This window comes from Elgaria multicarinata, chromosome 4, assembly GCF_023053635.1.
Source record: "Elgaria multicarinata webbii isolate HBS135686 ecotype San Diego chromosome 4, rElgMul1.1.pri, whole genome shotgun sequence".
Lineage (NCBI taxonomy): Eukaryota > Metazoa > Chordata > Lepidosauria > Squamata > Anguidae > Elgaria > Elgaria multicarinata.
Genome location: NC_086174.1, coordinates 135,228,531 through 135,243,576, shown reverse-complemented (window position 1 = coordinate 135,243,576; position 15,046 = coordinate 135,228,531).

Sequence of the window (15,046 nt, the reverse complement as noted above, 5' to 3'; positions counted from 1 at the left end):
CCAGGCGGACCTCTCTGGGGAGCATTGATGCTTGGGCATCAGTGCTCCATCAGTTGTCTGAACCCAGAAGGGCTGCCCTCTTGTTCTCTTTGTTGAATCAAGGAATACTGGGCATACCAGAGAGCTCATTCTGAAAATACTCTGTGAGTTATATCCAATGTTAGTCCTACTTAGAGTAGAGCAATTGAAATGAATGGAACTTAAGTTAAACTAACATTGGATGCAACCCTAAGTGTGTAGAATACCATGTACTGGCTCCAGCCCTGTGGATTTTAGATTGTGCTTGCCAAGTGGGTGTACACCTGCCACCAAATTCTGGTTCTTTGAAGACTTTAAACTCATCTCACCATGAATGAAAGCATTTTAAGGACTACCCATTTTGTAAAGTCTCGGTGTCAGACAGTACTTCAATTGTGTGTCTAGCAGCTATGTTTTCTATGCATTTTTATTTCAGAGTGGGCACAGGCCCTGATCCAGTTTTGGACCTTAGCACAGGGGACATGGGGCTTTATAGATTGGATCCCCTGTACCAAATCTAGATTACAAATGAAAAAAAGATAAATTAAAACACATTTAAAATGATGTCTGAATTGGGTGGCAAGACACGGAGGTTATTTCCAATACATATGAAGTTGGCTGCAATCTCAGAACCAAAAGGACAGTTGATCAAGGTACACAGATCATAGTAGATTACAATTTCTAGCCTGGAAATTATTATTATTATTATTATTATTATTATTATTATTATTAAAAAGACTGTGGGATGACTTCATTTCCTTCAAAGGAACATGAGAAGTTGCCTTATACTGAGTCAGGTCCTGGGGCCATTTAGCTCAGTATTGTGTACCACCAGGCTAGGCAACACCTAAACCCCACAGCATTTGTGAGCTGACTCATGGGTTTTCCTGGAAATCCATGAACCTTTTTGAAGGGGGTTCAATGTAGATAAATAGACATTTGAGCAAATTGCAATTTTCGCAAAAGTCTATTTATGCAATTCTAGTAACAAACCAACCAACCATAAAATGTAACCAACCAACCATTATATTGTATTTTATATTATGGTTTTATACTGTTGTTTTATACCTTGAATGGTTTTAATTTTTGTGAACCGCCCAGAGAGCTTCGGCTATTGGGCGGTATAGAAATGTAATAAATAAATAAATAAATAAATTTGGGATGACTCGCTGTGGGTTGAATTCGGACAGCTGGTGGAAGTCAAAAAGGAGTCCAGGGGGCCAAGCTAACGAAAGCTCAGCAAGCTCCAACCCATCTCGATTCCTCCAATATCCATATCCCAAATTTGCCCTTCCCTGCCCTACATTGATTGGCAGCAGCCCTTCAGGGTTTCACACAGGGCCAGATCTACACTACTGCTTTAAACAGTTTTGACAACTGTATATGGAGGGCATCCAGGGCCCCAACAGTTGTCAAAACTTTTATAAAGTGCTTTAAAGCAGTAGTGTAGATCCCGCCCAGGTGTCTTTGCCAGCCATACCTCGAGTTGTCAAGGATTGAATCTAGGACCTGCAAAGTATGTCCTCTGCCACTGAAATAAATGAAATGTCCAAGTCTCAGCACTGTCTGCATCTTGCTCTATGTTACCTATATGTAAATAAAAAACACATTTTACCTACGTACCTCTGGCTCATGCTATGATTCTAAGGTGGCTCTTTCTTTCTTTCTTTCTTTCTTGTTTGTTATTTAAAAGATGTTTCACCCATTTTCAGGTTGCACTGCCCTCACAAGGTAGCTTACATATTACAACAATATAAACAGACAAGTTACCATTAAACACACACACACACACGCACACACACACACTGCCATCACCAGCAGCAGCAGCTAGTGATTTTTTAAGCACCAAATGCCAACAGGAATAAATGTGTGTTCAGGAATTATTTCTTTTTAAACCAGTATCGATGAGGCCATATCTCTCTCCCTGAAGAGGGATTCCAAAACTAGGGCTACCACTGAGAAAGCCCTATGTCTAGTGCCCTCCAGCCTAGTGGCTCTCTTGCTTATGGGCCACAGGGAAGTTGTTTCTTTAGGTGAAACCGTTGCTCCTGGAGAATCCAAAGAAATGTTTGTAGACATAGACGTGAGTGTAATTTTCCTAGAGGTGCAAAGTGTTGGGGGTTTTGTAAGTGGTATGTCATGCCTAGTTCGAATGTTCTAAGTTTGGTCAGGCCTCTTTCATAAACATTAGAAAGAAAGTGTCTTTGGTCCCTGTTTATATAGGGCACATGGGGAAAATTACTTATGAATCTGTAGTTAAGGAATCATCTTAGCCAAATGCAAACACTGAGTGTGATGTGGCAAATCATATCTCTCTCTCTCTCTCTCTCTCTCTCTCTCTCTTTCTCTTTCTCTTTCTCTTTCTCTTTCTCTAACACATCCACCCTCCCACCAGTAATCCACTGCAGAGAAGTTTCTTGATGAGAAAAAGCTAAGCACTTACCTGGTTGAAAGAACTTGATTGCTATATGTCAGTATTTTTCTTTAAGGGACTGCTTCAGTCAGCATCTTTTCTTTATTTACAGCCTAGATGTATAACCTCGAAATGAGCAGCAAAGTGGCAGGTGAGTAAACTGTGGTATTTTGGAATCCATCAATTTTCATGATCAGATTATAAATGCTCAGCACTTTGCTTACCCCAATTAGATTATGGCCTGAATCAGAGTCAGAGTCAGAGTCAGAGTCAGAGTCAGAGTCAGAGTCAGAGTCAGAAGAAGAAGAAGAAGAAGAAGAAGAAGAAGAAGAAGAGAAGGTGGTGGGGGTGGGGAGGAGGAGAAGGTGTAAGCTTACATTTCTGAATTACAAGCAATGTAATGGTTGTAAAATGTTAACATACCAACCAAAGAGCAAAGAGAGTATGGGTAGTTATGAAAGATCTAATCTATTGGGGTGAACAGTCAAGGCACTGTTTATTTGCTTTTATTTTTCTGTTTTTAATAGTGGTTTGTTTGTTTTTAAATGCTTTTAAGTTAAGTTTTAATTAAGGTTTTGTTTTCAATTTGGATTTCATCATTAGAAGCCTTCACCACCATGTTTTGACAAAAAGGCAAGTTATTAAATAAAGAAATAATAAGTTTTTAATTAAAAAAAACACCACACATATAGATGGCGAAGGGGAACATTTTCCTGACACACTCCATATACAGTTGTTAAAACTGTTATAAAGCGCTTTAAAGCAGTAGTGTAGATCTGGAATGTACAGTAAAAGTATTCATGCCTTTATCAGGCAGGCAATCAGTTCTGTATCCCTCGAGGCAAATGGAAGGGTCTGTTTTAGCTGAACACAAGGTGGGGCAGGAGCAAATGATATGTTCTTCCTGTTCCCAGCTGGGACTATAGGGGTATGTAAAAGAACGTCAGACCCTATTCCCCGATTCCTAGACGTGTGTGTGTGTGTGTGTGTGTGTGTGTGTGTGTGTCTAGGTGGTACATAATGAAGCAACACACGTAGCTGATGACAAGAATATGTGCAAATCAAACTTTAATGCAGGGAGGTTGTGGGAAGAGCAGGCTTCATCCCAAGCACCCTCCTCCATATGCTAGTTTCTGCACAGGGTAATCATCTGCATAGGGACCCCTTTCCATATTACTTGAACTGAGGATGGACCAGTCAGTCTATTTCTAGTTTCAGCAGATGGGCTGGTTACATTCTGGAGAAGCTGTCAGGGGCTACATTCCAGTGGTAGGTGGAGCTGAAGGCAAAGACAACAGGTGTGGGCCTAAAATATCATAGTTTTGCTTACTGTCAGTAATTTAGCCTTAGTAGAGGTATTTCAGCCTTGTAGAGTGTGGAAAAACCTGCACCAGGGCCAGGAAACCTTGAAACGATTAGTGGTCGGCAAAAGGGGGTGGAGCCAGGGAAAAGGTACATGGGCATTTCGGGAATCCTAGAAAGCCAGATGGGCTGGATCAGGACCCCAGACCTGAGGTTCTTCACTCCTGATTGTACTTCAGAAGTCCATTCCATCCTGTTTCTGAATTACTCTTTCAATTTCTTTTTGTACAAAAATCTATAAGAAAATTCATATTTGAATACATATTTTAGATGTATTTTCTCACAAAACATGCACTTCTACACATATTTTCCTCGTCAAAGCATGCACTTCTAAACCTTTTTTTACTCTCAAAGTATGCATTTCTTAACATATTTTACCCTAAAACATCATTTTTTATAAACATCTTGGTAATTTCTTGAGTTGAGAACTGCATCGCAAAATTTGGAGAATTGCCAAATCCGACAGTTAACTGTGTTCCAATCCACACCTTAGTCTAGAAAGTGGAGATTCGCGTCGAAAAGAACAAAATCCTTGAGCATCCCTACCTATGCCATTCCAGGAGTAGCCCCCACAAAGCTGGACTAAGATCATTGTTAAATGAAATCAGTTTCACCTACCCTGTCTTCTAGCTGTAATATTTTCTATTCCAGGTTTACTCCTGACATAATGAATGAATCGACTTTGAGTTCTAAAGGTACATTTTACAGACATCCTATGAACATAAGAAGAGCCATGCTAGAACAGACCAAGCGGCCATCTAGTCCAACACTCCATTCACACAGCTGTCAACCAGGAACACATAAGCAGGACGTGGGTGCAACAGCACCCTCCCACCCATGTTCCCCAGTAACGGGTGTAAATAGGAATTCCACCTCTGATACTGGAGATACCTTTTGCAAGCAACCGATATGTGCAATGGACTGAGGAAACCAACTGTTTTGAAATTATGTGTCCGGATCTGCATGTTTTTCTACATCTTGAAAATTCAGAAATAAATCCAACCCCCCAAAAAACACACACACAGAGAGAGAGAGAGAGAGAGAGAGAGAGATTGTGAAGCAGAGTATATCATGCGTATATTTTTCCAAGGACAGCAAGACAAAACAAAAACCCAAAGAACAAATTACATGCTGATTATCTTGTTTTTAATTCAAAGAGAAAAGAAGAAAGAGAGTTTAGATATGATTGATTTCCTCTGCTACCATTAACACCTCTGACTATCAATAGAACATTTGATGATACGTGTGTTTACCCCTCATAACTCTATAGATGTTAACTTGCAGGCAGATATGCGAGGGAGTGCAAGATAATAATTTATAGAATTTTTGGTCCATTGAGCATTGGATAATTTTGATGACTTCTAAAACCCTTCAGCCTAGAAGTGCTTTATTTTCAGATCCCACTATAATTAGTTACAAAGGTTATTTGAGTAAGACGTGAAGCGAGGCTGGAAGGTTATTGTTAAATGAAATCAATTTCACCTACCCTGTTTTCTAGCTGTAATATTTTCTTCTTAATCTCAATGGGAGGAAAAAAAAGCTATTTCAGAAAGCCATTTACCCACAAACAATGACGTCTGATGGTTAGTAATTTCTTCACTGCTTCCTAAATCTTTTTTAAAAGTAGAGTTGGGTTGTTGCTTTGTTTTCTAGAATACAAAAATAAATAAATAAATAAATAAATCCTGAGGCACTTTGAAGACCAACGATACAATGCCATATATATGTCTGTTCTGAAGTAAGTCCCACTAAGTTCAGTGCGACTTACTCTGAGATAAGTGCATATACGGTTGTCGGCAGCCTAAGGATCTTTAAATGTTTACTGTTGTTTTATACTGCTTTTATATTTCTGATGGTTTTTAATTTTGTATACATTTTAATGTTCACTGTTTTTAACTTTTGTAAACCGCCCAGAGAGCTTCGGCTAGGGGGCGGTATATAAATTCAATAAATAAATAAATATAAATGTGTGGGTAAATGGCTTTCTGAAATAGCTTGGTGTTCTGGTAGCTTATGCCATTGATTTGGCAACTAACATTCAAACAAAGGTTAAGCTTCAGTGGCCCCTTTCTCCTTTTTTTCTCCTTTTTCTCCTCTTCCTCCTTTCAGATGACACCATTAACTCTTTTGTGGTTAGTATGGTCAGGGCAGCATGGTTAATGGTGTCCTCTGACATGCGTTTTCCCTAACCATGTGCTGCCACTGACCACATTAGCCCTGTTCAGAAGACACCTTAAACCACGGCTTTAACCACAGTGAATAAGGCTGTTTGCTTAATTCACCATAGTTATAGCCGTGGTTTAAGGTGTCTTCTGAACACAACCTAGCTTTCTGGCTTAACCATCATGGTTAAAGCCATGGTTTAAGCTGTCTTCTGAATGGGGCCATTATGATCAGACTCACTAACCATGTTGTGCAACATGTTTAGCAGCACTAACCATGGCTAAAAGTGTCATCTGACACGTGTGTGTGGTTAAGGGGCCAAAGACGTAGAGTTTCCAGTACAGAGCAGCCTAACTAGGTGGGGCTGCTCTAGCCAGCAGGCTCTATTGCTGCTCTGCTTTCACTTTAGTTTGTTTGGAGCAATATTTGGTCTTCATAGTGGAGCGTGATTACTGTATAACTTCTTAAATCCCCACTGGCAATTTCCCAATACAAAGCAGCCGTTTCTCCCACGTCATTGAAGCGCCATTACACCCCTCAGGTTCTGATTGCTGCGGTGGCACTGCTTGATGACGTGGCTCACATGTGCCTTTCAGAAGGCTTCTGCCTCCCCTGTGATGACTGTAGCAGGCATTGAAACTGCCTGCTATAAAATGGCCGACAGAATCACTCACTAAATGGGCTGATCCATGTAAGTAATTGCTGCTTACATTGCTGCCTGCACTAAAATGGCAGGCACAACTGCCAGGACTCCTGGCGCTAGGGCTGCTGGGATACAGGCTGGATCATTTGGAGGACTCAAGTGCTCAACTAACGAGTTTGTGGTTAGCGTGTGGTTAAGGAATCCTTAGCCACAAAAGGGTTAAATGTGTCATCTGCTGGCATTCTGCATGTGGTTAGCATTAACCGCAACTGAGCATGGTTAAGCTAACCACAAAGCCCTAAGTGTTGTCTGAACAGGGCCCTTAAATCCCATTAATTTCAGTGGGAGAATTTAGCACAGTGGAAGAATTTAGTAGGAGAATTTAGTAGCTGAAATCATGAAGTGCTTTTCATGAACATTTTCAGCAGCATCAAAAAAGCCGCCCTTCCCTTTTGGTAATCATTTGCATAAAAAATGATCTATTAATTTATCATCTATCTATCTACTATCTATTTGTATAACCCATATTTTGTCATTACACATGGGGTCAAGTGACATAAGCACATAGTCAACTCTCACTAGCTAGGTACTGTTGTGAGTGACACCATTCTGTTCCCTATGTGATTTGCAATTGGCTGGGGTCACCCATGTGACTACTCCAAGGGAAAAGACCCAAGAAAAGAAGTATACTGAATCAGCAGAGGATCAGGGGGCAAATCACACCACAGAGAGGTGTTTTTTTCCCCACTGAATTAGAGGATTTCCAGGAAATATTGCAGCCCCTCATAAGCATCACTTTCCACTATAACACTAAATGGATGAACATTCAGCCCAGGCTTAATGATCATCTCTCTCCCATTATGAGTCCCAAAAGATTTAAGTGTAATGCCTTAGCTCAAGCAGAGTTTATGGTACAAATTTTACTTTATGGCAGAATCCAATGGGGGCACTTCTACCCCAACTGGTTCCTTTCCACCCCACTGATTCCCTTCTGCAAGCTGTGGGTCCCAACAATTTTGTTGTGCAAGTAGGACCACTTATGCAAGGGAGATTTCGTGCTTCCTAAGAGAAGCCCCCAAATGACCAGAAACACTTGTTTTTGGAAGGAGGCAGGTTAGCTGACCTGCCTTCTTCCAGAAAGAAGTGCTTCCACTCATTTCACATTGACCCAGAAACACCACTTGTGCAACGGAATTGGTGAGGCGTTATAGAATCGGCAGGGGCATAAGCAGCCTGTTGGATTCAGATGTTGTCAGAATAATTTTCGTAATGTAGTAATAACATAATTTATGTTGAGGCTAGAAACAACTGGGGGGGAAACTTATCCATCTATATACCTTTCCATCCATCTGGTGGCTGAAAATGGGAATCTAACGTGCACTTTTTGTTGTAGGACTGCAAACCAAATCCACTATCACGGGATGACCCTCAATTATTCGAGAACAAAAAAGTACTGATAGTTAATCAAATCCCAAAAGTAGGGAGATGAGGGTCATAACTGCCATGCCTTTCATATTAAAGATGACGCCTTAAACCATGGAAACCGTCTCTTTCAGTGAGGCAGAAACATTGAAGTGTGCACTCATTTTGTTTCTCATGCTCCCCGTATTGAACAAAACATCCTGGTGAAGTCAGCTTATCACTTTGGGGATAATGTGGCATTGCCCGCCATGGTGTTGTGGGGAGGGGGAGAATCAGACTATATCAAAGAATATCAAGAATAAATGTGAAAGCTGGCCATTTTTTCCATTCCTTTTTTATTTTATTAAATAATAATTCTATCTCTTGCTGAACTCCTGACTAGGAAAGAAGATAGCTGCTGAACGGATATCAGTGATTAGTCTCTTGACCTTTCCACTGCCAGCTTTCGTCAACTGAAACTTGCCACTGATAATAAGGATAAACCTTTATTTTATGAGATGAGTGACAGGAGAGAGAGAGAGAGAGAGAGAAAGTGCAAAATCTATCAAAAGAATAACCTACTTTCAAAAGCTGAATTTAGGAGGCTCAATATGGCAAAATTAATTCTGGCAGCATTATAGCAAGCTCTGCAAACATCAAGCATGTTTCCTGATGAACACATTTAGTAATCAACAAGGTGTATGTATACAGTAGCATTTGAAATGGAGAGGTTGAGAAAGAATTTTAAAAAGGGTGGGGGAAGGGAAGGGAAGGCAGATGGCCAGGTTTTGATTTGCGTGTCCCAAAAAATGCATGTTCAGTGCAGGAAGAAGCACTTTGTGATGAGCTAAGCAAATTGCACAATCATCTGGAGTGCTTTGTCCAAATCCTAGACACACTAAGGTGAAGGTGTGCAGTGCAAAAGCTCTCCTTCTCCTAAGTCTGTCTTTTAAGGCTCCTGAGAACTGTGCAGTCCCTAAGCTAGTATATCTTTAAAGAAACAGTATCTTAATGGTTCATTGAATAAGATACTGTTTCTTAAGGAATACTTTACATCACAGGTACACGCTTTTTAGGCATGTGCTCCGCTCCGATTAGAAGCGTAGAAGCAGGAGCGAATTGGCCTGCTCCACCTTGCCCAGAGGCGGAGTAGAAGCAGGCCATGGACCCCTAGAAGCAAGGCGAAGAGAAGCGCCCATTTTCGGAGCGCTCCTCTTTCCGCGGTCCGGTCCGATCGCCATCTTGAAACATTTCGCCCATAGGATTGCATTGTGGAAAAGAAAGGGGGATAACTGTTGTTTTTGAAGCTATCTTTCTGAAAATTCTTGTGCTTAGAGAGTCGTGGATGGGGGTCATTTTGAGCCTACTCTCAGCTCTCTGCGTGGTGCGGTTCACGTGCTAGAATTTTTTAAAAGATAGGGTAAAGGCGGGAAAAAGGTTACCTGTTTCGATTGCTGAGGGGCAGAGTCAACTCCCAGTCATGATCACATGATCCCAAAGTTGGAGGGGGGATAGGCAAAACGGGTAACTTGGGATTCTGGGAACTTCTCTTTCTTAGTCTGAATGGACTTTTCCCAGTGTTTTTTAAAACAGTAGCCCCACCAAATGCACAAACACAACCTGAAATCATATACTAAGCCAATAATAAGAGAGCACTGCTACCCACCCTAACTTTGGGGGACAAATGAAAAGATGTGCTAGGGGATGAGCTCCCCTAGGGCATGCCATGTGGACGTGCCCCCACTCTCTCCTGTACTTGGAGGGCCATCAGAGCCCTCCAAAGAGAGTAAAGCAATGCCTATCATGAGTTGAAGTGAGAGCTTGACTTCTTAGTAGAGCTCTCGTGGTGGAGCAATGGCTTTCATGAGTTGAACTGACAGCGTTGCTTCTTAAAAGACTGGTCACTAGGACCAGTCAAATTGGCAGCTGCTTCCCCCTCCCCTGGGCACGTCCCCCTATTACTGGTAAAAGACAGATATAGCCTTTTAAAAAGGTTCTCCTTGTTGTTTATTCAGCAACACTGCTGTTTTTAATTCCACCCCTCCTTTGTTTATTTATTTAGTTATTCCATTTTATATGCATTACTGGCTTATCCTTGGCTCACTTCCTTATGCCCCCAGAAATGTCTGCTGCCTGCCTGCCTTCCCTCCCTCCTCCCCTGCCCGCCTCGCAGGGATGTTGTGTGTATCTGGCTTTGACTCAGGGGAGAAGTCCTTCCTGCACTCAATTAGACTTTTGGAAGTTCCAAATCCATTTTTCAAGTGTGGAAGAAGATTCATAGGTTTATCTCTAATCCCCAATTCATGGCATGTTGGGATTTCCTTTGAAATGGCCCCATTGAGATGTCTGCAGGTTTAAGCCCCGCCAAAAATCAGGGGATGATGGGACTGCCTTGAGTCTTGGCATGCATGTGTATCCCTGGATAAGCTGTCATGGTGGCGAGTTTGAGGTTTCTAATGTGCAAATTGACGGAGCTATCGAAAGGGGTGTGAATGGGGTGTTCGATTTTCATAAATTCCCCAAAAATCAGGGGATGATGGGATTGCCTTGAGTCTTGGCGTGCGTGTGTATACCTCCATGAGGTGACATGGTGCCAAACTTGAGGTTTCTAACTTTCACAGAAAAAAGTTGTATACTTTTTTAGCTTAATGCAAGCCTATGGGGGGGGGGGAACGGAGCTCCGATCCGGATCCGGAGCTCCGCAGCGGAGCAGACATAGGCGGAGCGGGGGCGGAGCGAAGTGGCCCGATCCGCAAATCGCGGATCTGGAAGAGAAGCGGAGCGGGGGGTCCGTGCACACCCCTAACGCTTTTCTAGGGGATCCACTCCTACATACGTTCCCTCTGTGAGGGCTTCTCTCTCTGTTTCCTATCACTGTCCCTAAGCTAGTAGCACAGAACACAGTTCAAGGATGTTCCCACAATTCATAGAGCAAAGGAGCTGGGTGGTCCCCAACATGAATGAGATGAAACCTACCCACAATCCCTTTCTATACTCCCTCTAAATCCACCTCCCAGACCATGTGACAGTAAGCAGAGCTGGGACGGGACTAGGGCTCTTATCAGTCACATAGACTAAGGGGAGGCCTGAGGAAGAGGAAGTCATTCTGGTCAAGGAACTTCTTCAGCTTTGACAGACAAGCTCCCAAAGCTCCCTGACCTGGGCAATGTGGCGTAGATCAGGGACTACCAGTTCCCTGGAGCCTGGGGGTAGGGAACAACCTCTGGGGGATTTTGCACAGGTCTCTCCAGGCTGTGATCTGTGCCCAAGATTCAGATTTATTAATTATGCTCATGAGATGCTTGTAGGGCAAGTTCCCTGGGTGTCATACAAAATCATAGGAACACAGGAAGTTGCCTTATACCAAGTCAGACCATTGGTCCATTTAGCCCAGTATTGTCAGTACTGACTGGCAGTGGCCCTTCAGGGTTTCAGGCAGGCATTTTCCCAGCCCTACTTGGAGATGTGAGAGTCTGAACCTAGGACCTTCTGCATGCAAAGCCAGTGCTCTATTACTGATCTATGGCCCTTCCCCTTAATATTTGTGTCATGTTTGTGACCTGAAGGCACAGGTAGGGACATACAGGAGGAGATGTCCTATCAAGGACTGAGGTCTTAAGCAATATAAAGCTTTATAGGCCAAGCCCAGCACTTTAAATTTGAACTGGAAAGGAATCCCAAGTTAGTGCAGGCAAGAAAGGACTGGATGTCCATGATTGGAAATCACACAGGTCAATGTGTGGATGTCAACAACAATGAAAATAGAACTAACAATGCTGTTTTCGTCAGCTCTAAACCATGCCCAAGCATTAGTTGCCACTGAGTGAAGGAGAAATAGCAACAAGTAACACAGGGTGGATGGACAGGCTCAGCAGTGGAAGGGAAGCTCCCAGCACCACTTTCCTGGACATTCCTCCACCCCACCCCTCTCCCCACCTTCTGTATCGTTAGTTCCTTGTCCTCATTGTGACAGATCCTAGTTTTCTATTCCGTGCTTGACTAATGTTTTCCCCAGAGAAAACCCAAAGGGCCATCGGAAGCAAAGTTGATGGCCTCCACAGGTGACATTTGTCCTTTACAGTCATTACTGAACCAGTCATGGTGCATGGTACAACAGGTCACGCTGACAGCAAAACTGGCGTTGTGGATGAGATGTATAATCAAGGTCGTAAAGACTTGTGACCATTTAATAGCTCATTATATTTTTTGCAAGAGCAAGAGGCTATTCCTAGGGAGTTCGGCTAGGTTAATGGTGTAGTGCCTCTGTCCATTTGATTAGCTTCTTGATCTTGTACATCGGCTTCACATTCCGCAAAGTGCCCACATACTTACATGATTAAACTCTGTAAACAAACATTTCTCATGATGATGATGATGATGATATTATGTGCTATCAACTTCTTGTGCTATCAACACCTTAAGAAGATGGAGTTGCTATGCTTGGGTATTTCTATTTATATATTTTTTAAAAAATGTATATCCAGCTTTATTTACAAAAAAGGAACTCAAGGCAGAAAATAAAACAAGAACACTACATAATATTTAAACACAATATATCTGACACCCCATTTCTAACAGTCAAAAACAACATATTTAACATAATAAACTAATAAACAGCAATAATTTTAGAATAGCAATGAAAAATGGAACAATACTTAAAAAACATACACACACATACATACATACAACCAAAAATATCAGCTAACAGTGCAATCCTTTACAAGTCTACTCAGAAGTAAGTCCTATTGAGTTCAATGGGCCTTACTCCCAGGTAAGTATGCATAGGATTGCAGCCTAAATTAGGTTTGTTTTTATTGTTTTTTAAGCTGGTTTTTGCCAGCCACCAAAACCAGTCGAGTGTCAGGACCTGATGGATCTTGAGAAAAAGTATTCCACAAGGTAGGTGCCACTGCAGAAAAAGCCCTGCCCATGATAGACCCTTCATGGGGGCAGGGGATCTGAAGAAGTGTGATAGCTGATAACCAGAGTATCCATGGAGGAACATATGAACAATGCTAGACCTTAAGGTCCCAAGCCATATAGAGCTTTAGAAGTTAAAGCAGCACCTTGAACTGAGCTCAGAAACAAAGCCACAGTTAATGACCCTGTTCAGAGGAAGCACTAAGCCATGGCGGTTGAGCATTTTGAGCTAAACGTTATGGCTTAGCATGTTGTGTGAATTCATCCTAACCATGGTGGCTACATTACCATGGTTTAAACACGCTCACTAACCATTTGCTTAAAAAGGGTTAGTGGCCTAACCATGGCTTAGGCCCTTCAACAGAATAGGAATAATATGTCTCCAACTAAGAACATGGTACTTCTTTGAAACTGTAGTAAGAATGTTGTGCAATGGTAGATTGGTTTACAAATTGTGAAAATTGCTGCATTTCAATTAACATCCCTATGTAGGAAGGCAGTTTTCTTGTTATTCACAAATGTTACCAGCAACTAGGCTATTTGTGATAGTGGCACAGAGTGGCTTGAACCAACGGAAATTCATTGGCATCTTATAAAAAGGACAAGAATCAAATTTTGCCATGCTACTGATCAGTGGTGATGTGAACATATACCAAGGATGTGTTGTACAGTCCTCACAAGAAGGTATTACATCAATACAGGTGGAGGGGTGCATGTCTGAATGCACCCCCACATCGGAACTGTCCAATATGTACAAAGTTAGTTCATCTGGGGGAATATTACTAGTTTAGCCTAGTTCTCGTCATGCTGACTTTACAAAGAGATTTTGACATGGCATCATTGTCATTCCCTAGGAGCTAATCTCCAGTTCTCTCTCCCTCCTTTCCCAACAATATTCAAGAGCTGAAAGTGCTTTGCTGTGTTAGGCTGTAGACACAGGGTTAAGGAGAAATGGCAGAGTACCATTCTGTGTGGCCTGCTGCTACAGCTAAGCCCCCAGGGAAGTTGATCCACCATCTTGAAAAATGCCCGACTGAAAAGAAAAAAAGGCACATAAATTAACATTACTTTGAATGTTTTTAATTTTTGTGAACCGCCCAGAGAGCTCCGGCTATTGGGCGGTATAGAAATGTAATAAATAAATAAATAAATAAATACTTAATAATGCTTCCAAAAGTGCCATGATCATTGATGTCCATTTTATGCCCCAGTTCCTATTGTGTCTGGGTTTGGTGTTCCTTCCATGCCCATCTAGTTATGCTAAAGATCAGATGGCACTGTTTATATCCATTAATAATGCAGTCAATGTGAAACCATGCTTGAAAGCATCTTTATGCTATATCAGACATCTGAAGTTGTGCACCCACATGCACGACTAAAGTCCCATTAATAATCTCAGAAGGCCCATTGCTTAGGAGAAAATCGAGAGTGTATACATGCTTAAATGAAGTCCTCAGATGTTTTCCAGCACAGTTTGCTCAGTCCCAGACACAACTTTATCCTCCTAAACCTAGCCACAAAGGGCTGGTGAGCTTTGTTACGTGGCTTATGTTGGCTGCTTGCAATTTGTACAAGCAAATGCATTATTCCCAGCACATACACATAATCAAAACAGGCCCAATTAAGCTCAGTACTCCATATTCCACCTCATTAATTGCTGTTCCTAAAATATAACAGATGTGATTGCTGCGGGCCATGAGTTAAAGACAAATTTTCAGCTAAGCACTTACAATGCAACCTAGAAGTTACATGAAGATTTAATTATTACTTTCATTTTCATGACTTCCTGTAAAAGCTCATTTTTCACTTAATAGCAGTAGTGTTCAACCACAGCCCTTTACAAAAGGTTCAGTGTTGCATGCTATAGTAAAGAAGTGATCAGAGTTTTTGCTGACATGCTTGACCCCATTAATGGAAGATACAAGAGTATTTTAGAAATTCACAGCAATTTTCTACATTCAGGGTGGGCAGCCATTTTGCCGTCGCTTTTCAAAATACCTTTGTAGATGGAGAAACATTTGAAGTTATCCAGTGAGTTCTAAGGTCAGTGTGGTTCAATAAAATATCATTATTTGGTGTAGGGTGTCCTACTTTATGGAAGAGAGTCCTCTATTTGAAAGGCTGCC